At 28.0% G+C, this 14,009-nt stretch overlaps 1 long non-coding RNA gene across 1 annotated transcript in view; it reads left to right on the forward strand.

Annotated features, from left to right (window-relative positions):
- The first annotated feature begins 3,717 nt into the window (after window positions 1-3,717).
- LOC107450524 (uncharacterized) overlaps window positions 3,718-14,009 on the forward strand; it is a 26,833-nt gene continuing 16,541 nt past the window's right edge. Inside the window, exons 1-2 of the long non-coding RNA XR_011636019.1 lie at window positions 3,718-6,100; window positions 12,366-12,538. This is a non-coding gene — a long non-coding RNA (uncharacterized lncRNA). The remainder of the gene's footprint in view (window positions 6,101-12,365; window positions 12,539-14,009) is intronic.

The raw sequence follows: 14,009 nt of genomic DNA on the forward strand, positions 1-14,009 counted from the left end.
TAGATTGTTACGCTATTGTTTTTATTTCTTAAGGATAAACAGATTATTACATAAAAAATTAAACCTACTCAATTAAAAGATCCGAAACTTTGTTACTAATGTCTACTAGAATAAAATTCAAACTTAGATTTTAATAATCATTTTTCCCAGTTAACATTGCAACTTAAAATACTGTTGTTGTTTTTTTTAAAATTTCTATTTAACTTTTGGTTGTTTTAAAATTAGTATGTTTTTTGTTAGATTTAGTAATATTATGAAAAGTTAATTCTTAATATGGCTGGAAATAATTGTAAACTCATCATAAAAGTAAATATAACACTTTGGCTGTTGAGTAATAATTTCAAAATGGTTAAGTTGCATACCATTTTCAATATGTTTTTCATATAATTTTTTAATATATTTTTTCAAAACTATTAATTCATGATAAAAATAAAATATCAAGTCATAATAATAGTAGTGAATAATATTAAGAATGATAGAAGATAATGAAGAAATATTAAAAGTAAATGTCTATAAATAATGAAAATATAAATAATTTGTTAATTAAGTTACCTTACCAATTTTCTGGACATAGGAATGTGTTGATACCTATGAAAAATAATTTTAGACCTTATTTATATGCTTCACTAAGAACTAATAAAAAATATATTTTTTTGAAAATTATAAATCTTAAACATAATTGTATTTTTATTCTATAAAAATTTTCATAAAAATATTTATTGCAATGAATTTAAATACAGGGTGAGCCAGTCAAACCTGCATTTTTGAAAAGGGCGGGAGTGCCGTGAAAGTGGGCAGAGCGAGTTACCAAGGTTACCATTGTGTCCCCCACAACTAAGCATTTCAGTAGCCATGGAGCAGTGATCTAAACAACAACGTTCGTTCGCTGAGAAAGCGTTTTACCAAAGTTGTAGTTATGCAGCCGCTCAGCGTCATTTCCGGACGAATTTTCAAATTAATTGAAATTGGCCAGTGCCGTCTGTTAATTCAATCAAATTATGGGTGAAAAACTTTAAGACAAATGGTGAAACAAGAAGCAGAAGAGATGGCAGTACAAGAGAATTCCTCAGATGAGATGGGCAGTTTCAGAAATCGCGTGCAAGAATGTCTTGATCGGGAAGGACACCATCTTACTGGCATTATTTTTAAACAGTGAATGTTGTTTCTTAAATACTTTTTAATGTAGATTAAGATAGTAACAATAAAATTTTGAAATATCCATCCGTTTATTTTTTACAGTCATTTCAAAAATGCAGGTTTGACTGGCTCACCCTGTNGTATATATATATATATATATATATATACACACACACACATATTTATATACATATTAAGTTAAGCCTTATGAAGCTTAACTAAAATAAAGTGGAATGATTTAAAGTGCTTAGATAACAGTATGACCCATTTTTACTTGAAATAGGACTTTATTTAACATGACGTAGTTAAGAAAACTATTCTCATTCATGATTCTAATTCAACTTCTTAGTATTATTTTTTTAATATCTACCCTTTTAAATTAAACATTTTGTTCAGAGAAGGAAGAAAAAAAATTTGCCGTAACTGAATGTTTACCAAAATTGGTTCACAGCTGAACATGTGATGCATGTCTGGTAGCAAATATAAAAACTTAAAATAATTTTTTCAATATTTTTCCCAAATTTTTTTATTTACTCTTTTTTTTTAATTTATGAGAAAATTGCAAATTTTAATTTCTAAACCTAATTTTACGATTAATTTTGAATGAAATTAGTAAAAAGGGAATATAGATAAATTTCATAGATTTTGTTAATTCTTGACAATCTGAAAATTTTTTTTAAAAAAAACCAACACTAGTTTGCAAAAATTGTCTGGTCTTAGTTTGGTGAGCCCTGTTTATTAATACAATTTTATCAGTACTTACATTATAATAAAATAGTTTTTTTTTATTATTTTGTTATTTATTGATTTTTTTAGAAAGTTAAGTAATTAACACTGTTTTTGATGGTATATATATATTTATTTGACGCTAATAAACAATTATACCATTTTTAAAGTCCTTAATTTTTTGAAAAAAGTCCTTAAAAGTGCTTAATTTTTGCTTTGTTAAAAGAGTAGGAATCCTGTTTTAATCTTGGATTTCTTTTATACTACAAGATAAAAAATTGTAGAATATCAATAAAAGTATACTTTTACATAACAGATTTATTTGATTTGTAGCTTTAAAGCAATATTTCATTAGTCTACTTTTGAGGGTGGTTTTTTATTAGGGGAAAGTGGCTCAACTTGGGACACTTTTTTATTTTCATTTTTTGATCAATTATTGTAAAAATCTTACCTAGTATTCTTGTAACATTCGAAAACATTTTTAACTAGGTTTTCATTTTGTATCTGTCATGGAAAAAAATGAAAAACATTTATTTAGTTACCTTGTTATTTGTCCCAAAGTGAACTTCCTAGTGGGGCACCTTGGGACAGTTAAACAGATATGAAGAGTTAAGTAGAAATTTTCTAAAAATTGTATAACTAAATAAATTTGCATTTTCTAATATTGTTAGTAAAGCTTTATTTTGTCAGTTTTAAGTTCCTGTATGCAAATCAAATTGTTCAGAATCAAATACCAAACCTAAAGAACGTTCAGTACTTTGCTCTGCTTCTTTAAATTTTAGCAAAATGTCATTTGAATCTATGTATAATTTGTCTTCTTTTTTGGGGTAAATAAATGTTGAAGATTGTTTAACTCTTCTCATTTTTTTGACTGTTAAGTCAACCAACAAAGTATGCTTTGAAACTGAAAAGCATGAAAATGATTTTCGTTTGTGAATGGGGATCCACCCACCCTCTACAGAAAAAAGCTGTTAATGTGATGCTTGCGGTCATTTGTGACTCATGATCAGCTTTTGACATAAAGGGAATGAAATCAAATAGGAATGTTGCATCTGTGACTCCTTAAAGAGATAAGGGAGGCGATTCTAAGGATGGAACTTCTTGAGGTGGTCAGAAAAGGTGGAAAAAATGGCAAAAGATGATGAAATGAGATTTTTTTAACATTATTTGAAAACCAATTATAAATGGAGAAAATATGGTTGAAATTTAGAAAAAAAATTATTTTACAGCGGCTTATTGCTTCAGAGAATATCATAATATTGAGACAGTGTTTTCACTACAGCGCGAGAATCTCGCATATTTTTTTCTTTTCTCGCATTAAAAAATGATTACCGCGAGAAATTCGCGCATTCTATAAATCAATTTCAAAATTCGCGAATTTCTCGCATTTTGGAAAAAGCTTCGAATTACGCCATTTAGAATAAAATCCGTTTCACTTTTCTTACTGGATCTTTCATTATTTTCAACATCTGCCCCATTACCTAGCTTCCCTATTTACCAGTATTGTTCAGAACCTTTTCGAACAACAGAACACAACCCCTTTCAGAACACATTTGTCCGCAACCACGCATTTACCGTAGGTAAGGTTTCTTCATGTAAGACGTTTTTATGCACTTATGCAAGATGGACCTTGTAAAGGCAAAGTCTTCTATGATGATGCATCAAAAATATTCAATGCTTTAAAAAGTAGAAGAAGTTAAAAATGTATTATAATTAAAGAAATGATTTTTTTTTCAAGAGTTTTTGTGTTTTTTTAGAAATCTCACTTAACTTTTTTAAATCTCACCCTGTGTTTGAGAAAGGGTGAGAAATTCTCACCCATTTTTTTTCTATGATGAAAACACTGATTGAGAGGAATATGACATTAATTCATATGCAAATTTGTCGGGACCACGAAATATTAACGTAATAAAGGGAGTTATTGTTCTATGTTCTGTTATTAGGGAGTTATTGTTGGATATTGCAGTAGGGAGAGTTCACTGTATTAAAAAAAACCAGGTCAATAAAAGAAAATTGTATTTCTGAAGAAATGTTCATAGTGAAATTTAAAACTTTATTGAAATGAAATGTCGAGAGCAATTTTTTCCGAACAGAATCAAACCATTGTAAAGAAAATGAAACATACAAAAAAAATTTAAGCTAATAAGCTTAAGAATAAATATAATTATTAGAGCCGTGAATAAGTAACATTTGGCTACATCTTTACTCGACTTTCTCGTGTGTATCTGCTGACTTATTTTAGAGAAACATAATGAGAAATTTCTGCAAAAGATATGTTGCTTTCTAAGCAAGAAGGGACCTATAAGCTGCCCTAGATTTGATGTCACATTTCCAAATGTTATCATGAACGAGGATAAATTTAAAATTATCTTTACTTTTCTGTTACATTAAATTTGTTGTATGTGTGTTTGCTTTTAATCAATTTCTAACTTTGTTTTCGGTAAGTGTATTAGAAATTTTAAAAGTTATACAGAATTACACTTTTTTCTAAATTTTCAAACAAATAAAATTGGTAACTATTTTATAAAATGTAGCAAATAGTAATTTATTTTCAATTTCTAAAATTGTTTCCAAGCTTTTTTTTTTATCTAACTGTTTAAGTTAACAGCTGCCTAGTTAATAAATGGTTACAACATATCTAAACATTATGTAGTTGAAAATTTTACCCTTAAATTTTTATATTTTTTTAGTATAGTATCCTTCTCTTTAGTTTACAATTTAACTTTTTTCTTTTTAAAATTTTAGCGTTTTGCTTTTTCACACAGGAAACTGATTATTCTTACTTTATTGAATAAACAATAGCGGTATTTTAATCGTTTTCATATTCTTATTAATATTTTGTATTTCCATGTCACTTTTTTTACTTTTTCTGAGTAAAGTATAGGGATGTATTTTTCTTTTTTATTTCTTTTTCACCTTCTATTTGTTCACTGATATGCGTATACTATGCATTTCCCCTTCAAAACTCATAGAGAAAACAAATTCAGCATGCCCTTTCTTTATGTTTGCTTGACAGCAACTTATTGTCAGAAAACAGATTCTTTCCGACACATAGTAGGAAATAAAAACATTTGTCCCTTCCCTGCACCCTCTTGACCTAAAGATTTACTCAACTTCAACCTCTTATTCAACTTCAAAAATTTACATTTTTGTTTTTACCACAATCGTTCTAAATGATGAGAAAACTGATCAAAATTTTTATAACTGATTAATTATAAAGCTGAAATGTTTTGTTTGCAAGTGCAATATTTTTGTATAGAGATTTTTATTCATCAAGTTATTGTGTGAAGGAAGATGCAAAAATGTGATGCTCAACCTTTAATTTTTATTTGAAAATGAACAATATAAAAGTTACATGGATAAAATATTTATATCTTTAATTATCTAGGGTAACTTGAACAGGGTTGCCACTCTACAGGGAGAATAGGGAATTTCGTTTCTTATTTTCTTTTTAAAAAATGGTGACCTCTCAATGCATAATCTATGGGATATTTAAGGATGATGTTTCAGCTACATTAAACTATTTATTTACTATAGCATTAAGTATATTCAGCTGTTCCAGCAATTTAAATTAATAAATATAGTTAGCTCACACAAGAACACAGAAATTGTTGTGTTTCTTCTTTATATATTGTGTATAATATGTACAGGGAAAACACAGGGAATTTTTTCCCCTCCAGATTTGAGTGGCAACCCTGTTAAAATGATATTATGAAAGGACAGTCTAATGTAGTGATTTGAAAAAGGATTTTGGCACCTTCGATACCTCTTCAACTAAATGCTTTGAAAGTGGTCCCTAAATTTCAAATATGATATCATTATTTAAGTTTTTGATCTGTGCTGTTATAGTTTTTTTTTAGTGCATTGATAAAAAGAATCATCATCAAATTAAGAATTAGGATGTCACATAGAAACTATAAATTTTATTGATCAAAGAATATTTATGGCTTGTGGGTTGAAAAGGCTTGGAGCCATGCTCTTTAGGCTTTGGTTTACTAAAATCAAATGTATTTTTTTTAATGTAAACAAACAGACAATTTTTTTTTTTTTTACATTTGTCCAATTTTTTTTTGTTTCTATTTTTACAAATAATTTGAAAGTAATAATAAGAAAGTGTACTCAATTATGATTGCTTGCATTTTCAGGGTGTGTGTCACGGACTACACAATTTTGTGAATGTTATATGAGTATGATTGGAACAACACCTGGATGGGGTGGAGAAACATTCATCGTTCAAGTTTGTTTAATTTTTTTAATCAATATTTTCTTCTTACTGAACATATATATATAGTAAATACATTGCTCTGGTTAAAATTTATACGCAATTCAGTATGTTTTTTAAGCTACTCATTCATATTACTACTTTTGATTCTTATTAATATTATACAGAATTGTTCACTAAATTAAGCAGGCAAGGTACTTTGTTGTGAATGGCCAATAAGTATTAGCTGCTTTGTAAAAGGACAGCTGCTTTGTAAATCTTTTTGTATTTTAAAATAATGTTTATGCTGTCATCAAATATATCACTCTGTGCAAAATTTCAAATAACCTGTTAAAGTAGTCATATAGCTGGTATGGTGAATTGGCAAATTGGAGTTTAGTTTGATGTTCATAATATTCACTGTTAGTTGTTATGTCATTTAATTACATAATAATTGTTATGTCAATACAATATACTTATTAAGTGTTAATTAAGGAGAAAGATGTATAGGGGAGAGTGGCTCACCTTAGGACACTTTTTTATTTTCATTTTATTTTGATAAATTATTGTCAAAATTTTACCAGGTATTCTTGTAACATTTGAAAACATTTTTAACTAGGTTTTAATTTTATATCTGTCTTAGAAAAATTTTAAAAAATGTTTAGTTACCTTGTTATCTGTCCCAAGTTGTACCTCCTAGTGGGGCACCTTGGGACAGTTAAGAAGATGCGAAAAATGAAGTAGAAATTTTCTAAAAATAGTATAACTAAATAAATTTACATTTTTTAATTTTGTTAATAAAGTTTTATTTTGTTAGTTTCAACTTCTTGTATGCAAATCCAGTTGTTCAGAATCAAATAGCAAACCTGAAGAACGTTCAGTACTTTGCTCTGCTTCTTTAAATTTTAACAAAATGTCATTTAAATCTTTGTATGATTTGTCTTCTTTTTTGGGATAAATAAATGTTACAGATTGATTCACTCTTCTCAAAACTGATAATTCTTACTCATATCCATCAACTCTTTCAACGCAACCTACAAAGGCAGCATCAGATCTTTTACCAGCAAATTTGATAAGAGCAAAATCTCTAATATGTAATCTTATTTCACTAATTTTTTGTAGATGAACTTTTTTCTTATTAAATATTTTGTAGTCACTTTCACTGTTCATTTCATTTAAGCTGCAAGCATCATCATCACTGTTGTCATTGCATAAATCACTAATTACTGGTTTTCTTCTGAATGTATTTCTCACTAATTCTGAGAGCAATAAATCCTCATTTTCCTAGATTTTTTTTTCATTCTCTCGGTTTGGAGGAATGTTCATTTGGTTTGGCGAAGCACACTCTTGTGCATGTGCATCACATATTGTTAATCCTTAATGGTACCTGGAGGCTTGTTATATATAGTGTACCAAATTTGTTTCTTCCTCATCTGTGAATATTTTGCAAATCTGTATATTTAAAATATATTGAAAGTTAGAATTTGGCTGCTCTCTTTTTTTTAAAAAAAGGAAATAAAAAGGCAGTTCAAAATGGTCTTACTAATAATGTAGAATTCAACAGCTTTCTTATAAGTCATTTCCTCTGATAAAATTTGCGGCAGCTTTTTCAACATTGTTAGCAACAACTGCTGCATTATTTTATACTTTTTGCTTTCTTGTTATTATTCAAGTCTAATGAATTCCTAAAATAAGAAATAATAACTATTAATAAACAAAGATTATATAAATTAAAAAATATTTTGCATGCACATTATCTTTTTGTTAAAAATCTTTTTTTTAATAAGGATTAATTTTGTATATGTAGCGTCCCTAGGTGGGCCACCTTCATCTGTCCCGAGGTGCACTAAATACTTAATATGAAATTGTAAACTTTCATACTTTTAGGCTTAGCATTAGAACAATTAAATTTGATAACTTCTAAAGGGAAAGCTTTATACTTCATTATATTATCCTTTATTAAAAATAACTTCATTAAAAATTATTTTTACAACTAATTAAACATTTATATAAAGTAATGAAACATGCTTCAAAAATAAAAATCTTAATAAATTCCTAACTGCTCAATCAATAGAATCAAAATGTGTTCCAAGGTTAGGTGATGCTGAAATTTATTTGAATCTAAAAGAACTAAAAGTTAATTTGAAATTTAAGGCCAAAAATAAAAATGTCCCAAGGTGAGCCATTCTCCTGTACTATTTTACATTAAGGATTCAGTTATATTTTTTACCTACTTGCAAGTACATTTTGAAATTCCTATTTCAGAGATAAATTATTTGAATTCAATAGTTTTAAATCATATTAATTTTTCTAAATGACTATGCATAATTAAATTTTTTTAACTCTCATAATAAATTAAATTCACAACTCACTTAGAATCTGATTTATTTTTTACACAGTAAACCAGTTTTTTTTATATTTTAATTTAATGTCTTTTAAAAAAAATTTCATTTGGAAAAAGTAGGAAAAGCCACATTTTTAATGCTTCTAAAATTAAAGTACAGTGAATGAAAGAAATTTGATTTAAAAAAAATCAGAAAATGTAATCAAGGGAATAGTATCAAGTGCTAAAACATTATTAGAAATTTTCTTTTTACCAGCTGGTCAACTTTCAATAATTTTTCTTTCTAAAATTTGATATATTTTGCTTGTTCCATTTCCTAATTTTATCATTTTCCTTCAGATTTGATTTCAGGTGTAACAGGGTGTGTAGCGTTTTTAAAAAATGCTTAAAGGTGCTTATTTTCAATTTTCGTTTTTGAAAAGACCTTAAAACTGCTTTTTTTTATTGGGTATTTTTAAGAAGTGCTTAATTTTCCCTTTTTGAAAATGAAATTTTTTTCTTTATCTTGTCGATTTTCGCCATGTATTATGCAAAAGCGTGATTTTCTCATTGTTCTATTCAAAGTTTTCCCAAACCATTATTGTACCACACTCTACTTCGGTGTACTCTTGGTTCATAACGTATGAAAGCACCAATCATTTTACATGTTTGATTAAATACTTACGAGTCCTCTTGTGCATCTACTCAGCTGAGTTTCAGTGAGATTATTGCACTCTTATGTGCAACTCTGCTGCATTTTGCAAATTATTCTCAACTTCAGTCCTCATTTCCACCCTCTGATATCGAATCAAAAAATCTCTTGATCATTTTATAATGACTAATGTAATCAAGAAAAGATTTCATTGTCAGAGACTAGTTATTTTATCGCGGTCATTTAAAGTCTTTGAAAATTATTTTGCATTTTGTTAATGTATATAGTGCTTAAAAATATTTTTAAATGTTAAAAAAATGCTTATTTTTTGTTTAAAGATTTGGCTACGCACCCTGTGTTAAAAGTTTCATATTCAGAGGCGATTGTGTTTCGGAAAAAATCCGGATTTCCGGATCTTTCGCTAACTGCAATCCGAAAGTTTCCGGAAATCCTAAGTCCTGATGTTTCAAGAAATCATCGATCACATATATTTATAAAAATTCTTGTATATTTTATTTAAAAATTTAGGAACTAGAATTTGTACTTGGCATCTCTTTTATTTGTAAATATTTTTTCTGATAGAATGATAAATGTGATTGAAGATAAAAGTAAACTTACACATAATTATTCATTTAAATTATGCTGCATATAATTCATTTATAATATCATGTTTTGAAAATTTCAATTATTTAAATTTATAAAGATATTAATTTTTTGAATGATTTTACTCAGAAATTTTCAGGATATTTGAGTTGGGCCCACAATCACCCCTGCATGTTATATCTTATAATATTGTCCAGGTTTCCTCATTTTTCTTGCACATGATACTTGCTTATTAAATAGTGTTTTGGTAAAAAATAAAAAAGACAACAACAATTTTAGATATGTATTGGTACCTTGGTACTGAATTGCGTAAATATAATCAGGGATGAGATTTTTCCGCTTTTTGTTCACTTATGTCTCTCGAAATTCAGACTTTTAATCAAAAACTCCGAGTCTCCAAAAGTTTAGCTTTTTTATTATAAATATTTCACCTTTGTCGATCGAAATTCAGCCTTTTAAACGAAAACTCTGATTCTTTAAAAATGTAGCTTTTTTTTTAAATAAATATTCCGCTTTTTCAGCCGTTGGAATAAACTAATTATATTTATTTCCAATTTTTAAAGATAAACAGAAAATTCGAACTGCATAGCTATTTTCTTCGCTTTTAATCGCAGAAGATAAGTTTTTCCGATTTTTTACCCACTTGCCAGATAGCTCGTATTTTCGTAATTCAACCGACGCTAAAGTCCGGAATCTGCAAATATCTCGATTCTTATTCACGCGATTTTAGTATCAAACATAGCTTTCGTATTTACATGATTTAAAAGTTGCACGTTGCGATTCTTATTTACGAGATTTAAAAATCCGATATCGCGATTTGTATCAAGCGTTTTTAAAAACCCATGTAGCAATTTGTATTCACACAATTTTAAAACCCAATGTCGTGATTCGCTCATGCGGTTATAATATCAAACATCGATTTTCGTATTTATACGTGATTTAAAAATAGGGCATTGGGATTCGTATTCACACGATCTAAAAATTATGCATCGTTATTCGTATTTACGCGATTTAAAAGTTCTATATCGCAGTTTGTATTTTCTCATTTTCAAAATTTAATATCGAGTTTCATATTCATGTGATTTCGAAATCCATTATCGGGATTTATATTCACATGATTTAAAAATCCAAGATTGCAATTTGTGTTCACGCGATTTTAAGATCAACTATTGCAATTCCTGTTAAAAGTAATTTCGTGTTTTCTTGAATTAGTTGCTATAAAGGTGACTGTTTTTTTTATCAACGATTATTAGTATATTTGGGCATTACAATATCAGCGAAACTGGAAGAGAATATATTCAAAACTTACATTCTGTGCATGCAAAGAATAAAAAGTATGATTTCTCAAAAGATGTTTGAAGACGGACTAACAACTAAATCACCAATCTGTTTGCAGGGTTGCCACTCCACAGGGAGAACAGGGAAAACCTGGAAAATACAGGAAATTTAAAAATCTCCTAAAATAACAGGGAAAATGCAGGGAATTTTGATTTTTTCTTTGCATACTGGGAAAATACAGGGAATTTTATTTCTTATTTTTGCCTTTTAAAAAATGGTGACCACTCGATGCAGGATATTTAACCATGATATTTCAGCTATACTAAACTATTTAATTTACTATAGCATTATTTAAGTATGTTCAGCTGTTTTTCCAGCAATTGAAACTAATAAATATAGTTAGCCCAATATAGCTCACACAGGAGCACAGTAATTGTTGTTTCCTCTTAATATATTGTGTATAATTTGAACAGGTAATTTTTTTTCCAGATTTGAGCGGCAACCCTGGTTTGTGTCAGTTTTGCTATTACTACAAGAATATATAAAACTTTTTCCAACTGAAGCAACAACCACTCACAAGCTGCATTACACACAATTTGATCTTATTAGAGGATTTTTTGCTTGCTTTGTGAAACATGATGCATTTTCAGCAATCGGAAATTAAACACAAAAAAGGATATAGCGAACATAAAAGATATAGCTAACAAAAGCAATAATTTAAAAAGTGATAAAAAAATTTTTTTTGAAAAAAGAGTTAATTAACTCAGCACCAAAATCCAAAATTTAAAAAATAGTGTTGTATGTATAATGTATTTATGCAATAAATTGAAAAATAATTATCTAAACAGTTACTGATTATCATTTAATTTTTCAAACTAAAATAGAAATTTTTGTATGTTAAGGAGTTAATATTTATTCCTACTTTACAGTTATTGATATGTTTCACAGTGCTCTAGCTAGATTACATTATAATATGAACATAGTGATTCCAATTGTAAAAATTTATTTTCTTTTCTAAATAATTTAAAAAGTCACGTTACTGATATATTTGCTGTAAATCAAGTACGTGATTTACAGCAAATATATCAGACAGTAGTATTAATTAAAAGAAATGGAATGTTAATGTATGTTCTCAGTAGTTTTAATTTGCTAAATCATACAGTTTCTCACGTAATAATTGTCTCTTATGAGAACTGAAGAAAAATATAATTTCTAGCTTATTTTTTCAATTGGTAATTTTAGTTTTTGTTAAATGTTAAGTATTGATGTAATCATTTATTTAATAATAAATTAATTCACAATTTTCTGTCAACACATTGTTATTTATTATCTTAAATTATCTGTAATATATTATTAAACGATTGCACACACATAAAATTTACTTGCTTGGAAATTCAGCTTTTGGCCAATCTCATCCCTGTATAATAAATTTATTATTTTTTTAGGTGTCTTGGATTAGAATTTTCATCTGTTGGAGAGTATACTTACACAAGTGACACTCGATTCCAAAGTGTTTACATGCAAATAATTGGGCAATTAAATATCCACAAGTGGCAGATGAGGGCCTGTATGAGTGTCAGGTCAGCTCCTCCCCACCCAAGAATATTGTGGGTAGTGGGTGAGTCATTTATGATCCAAATTTTCTATCAATATTTGCTTGCAAAATTTTGTAAGAGTGGAGTTTGGGACATTCACGTCACTTAATTGTTCCAAATCTTTTTTTATTTTTTTGCCCTAGTTAAAATTTATGTTTAGATTATTTTCCCTGTCTTTTATGTGTGCTATTTCTCACATGTTATGTTATTATTTTTGGTAAAGTCTTTTTTCATATATCTATAACGTCGTTGCCGAGTGGAAGGATAAAAAACAGGTCTTAGGCAGAGAAGGAGGGTACGAAATTTATTTATTAATTATTAGACAGAAAACGTTCATCAAAGTGTGGTCACGAAATGTTGTGTTTCTCAATATAAGTTAGGGAAAATCTTGCAAAGTAAATCTGTAAAATGTTTCATTTTAGGGAATAAGGGAAATCTTAATAATTTTAATTGGTTTATTAAATAGGTCGCACAATTCCCACAAAGAGCGAAGGGGAAATGTCTTACTATTAATACATATATATATATGAACACATTAAATAGAGAAATAATTCTATAATTCAAGAAAAAAGATTATTAAAGAAAATTGAGAAGTTTTATTTTTCCACACATACGCTGCAGAACCTATAAAATAAGATAAACTACAAAGAAAACAGGGGAAAAAATATTTTTTAAGTAAAGCATTTTTGTGCTTCTAACGTATTGTATTGATGTATTTTGCTTCATACGATACAATATTAGAAAGGACTCTGTTCTGTGGATGTAATCGTGTAAGCTAACAATGACATTATATCTTTTAAAATTTTTGTTTTCCAACTTTTTAATATTTTTAAAAAACTTTTATTTATTAATTTTTCTCCTTTTCCTTAAAAATATTTTTTTTCTTGTATTTTATCCTCATATTATACATATAAATTTAGTAATATATATATATACAAAATGTATTGAAATTCTTTTTTTTAAATTTTTTTTATCCTTTTTGTGCTGTATGTATACAGTAGAGTCCTGATTATCCCCTTCCTTCTCGCTCCCGTGAAAATGACGGAGTTAGTTTTCGCCCGCTATTTCTTGCTCCCGTGATATTGACGGGCTAGAGTATTCAGTAGTAATGCGCCAATAAGAATAAAATAAGAATAATTCATTTCTTTTGCCCGGAAAACATTTTATTTCTCATTTTACACAACAATAAAGATGAAAACATTAAGAGATGTAGGAAGGAAACTCGGTACTATAGTCCAGATTGTGACGTTGGCCTCTGTATCTTATGCTTTGAAATTTATCACACAAGAAAAAATTACTAATCTTTATATATATTATGCTAAAGTTTAATCAAATTCCTTTTTAATGTTTAAAACACATATTTTTTAAATTTTCCTTGCTTGCTGGAAAGCCAACATTAAGTCATAGTAGCCCTAAATGTTGGCTTTTCCTAAAAATTTAATTTTTTTAAATTTCAAGCTAAAAACAAATCAAAAGCTAAAAATGACTATATAT

This window comes from Parasteatoda tepidariorum, unplaced genomic scaffold (genome assembly GCF_043381705.1).
Source record: "Parasteatoda tepidariorum isolate YZ-2023 unplaced genomic scaffold, CAS_Ptep_4.0 HiC_scaffold_771, whole genome shotgun sequence".
NCBI lineage: Eukaryota > Metazoa > Arthropoda > Arachnida > Araneae > Theridiidae > Parasteatoda > Parasteatoda tepidariorum.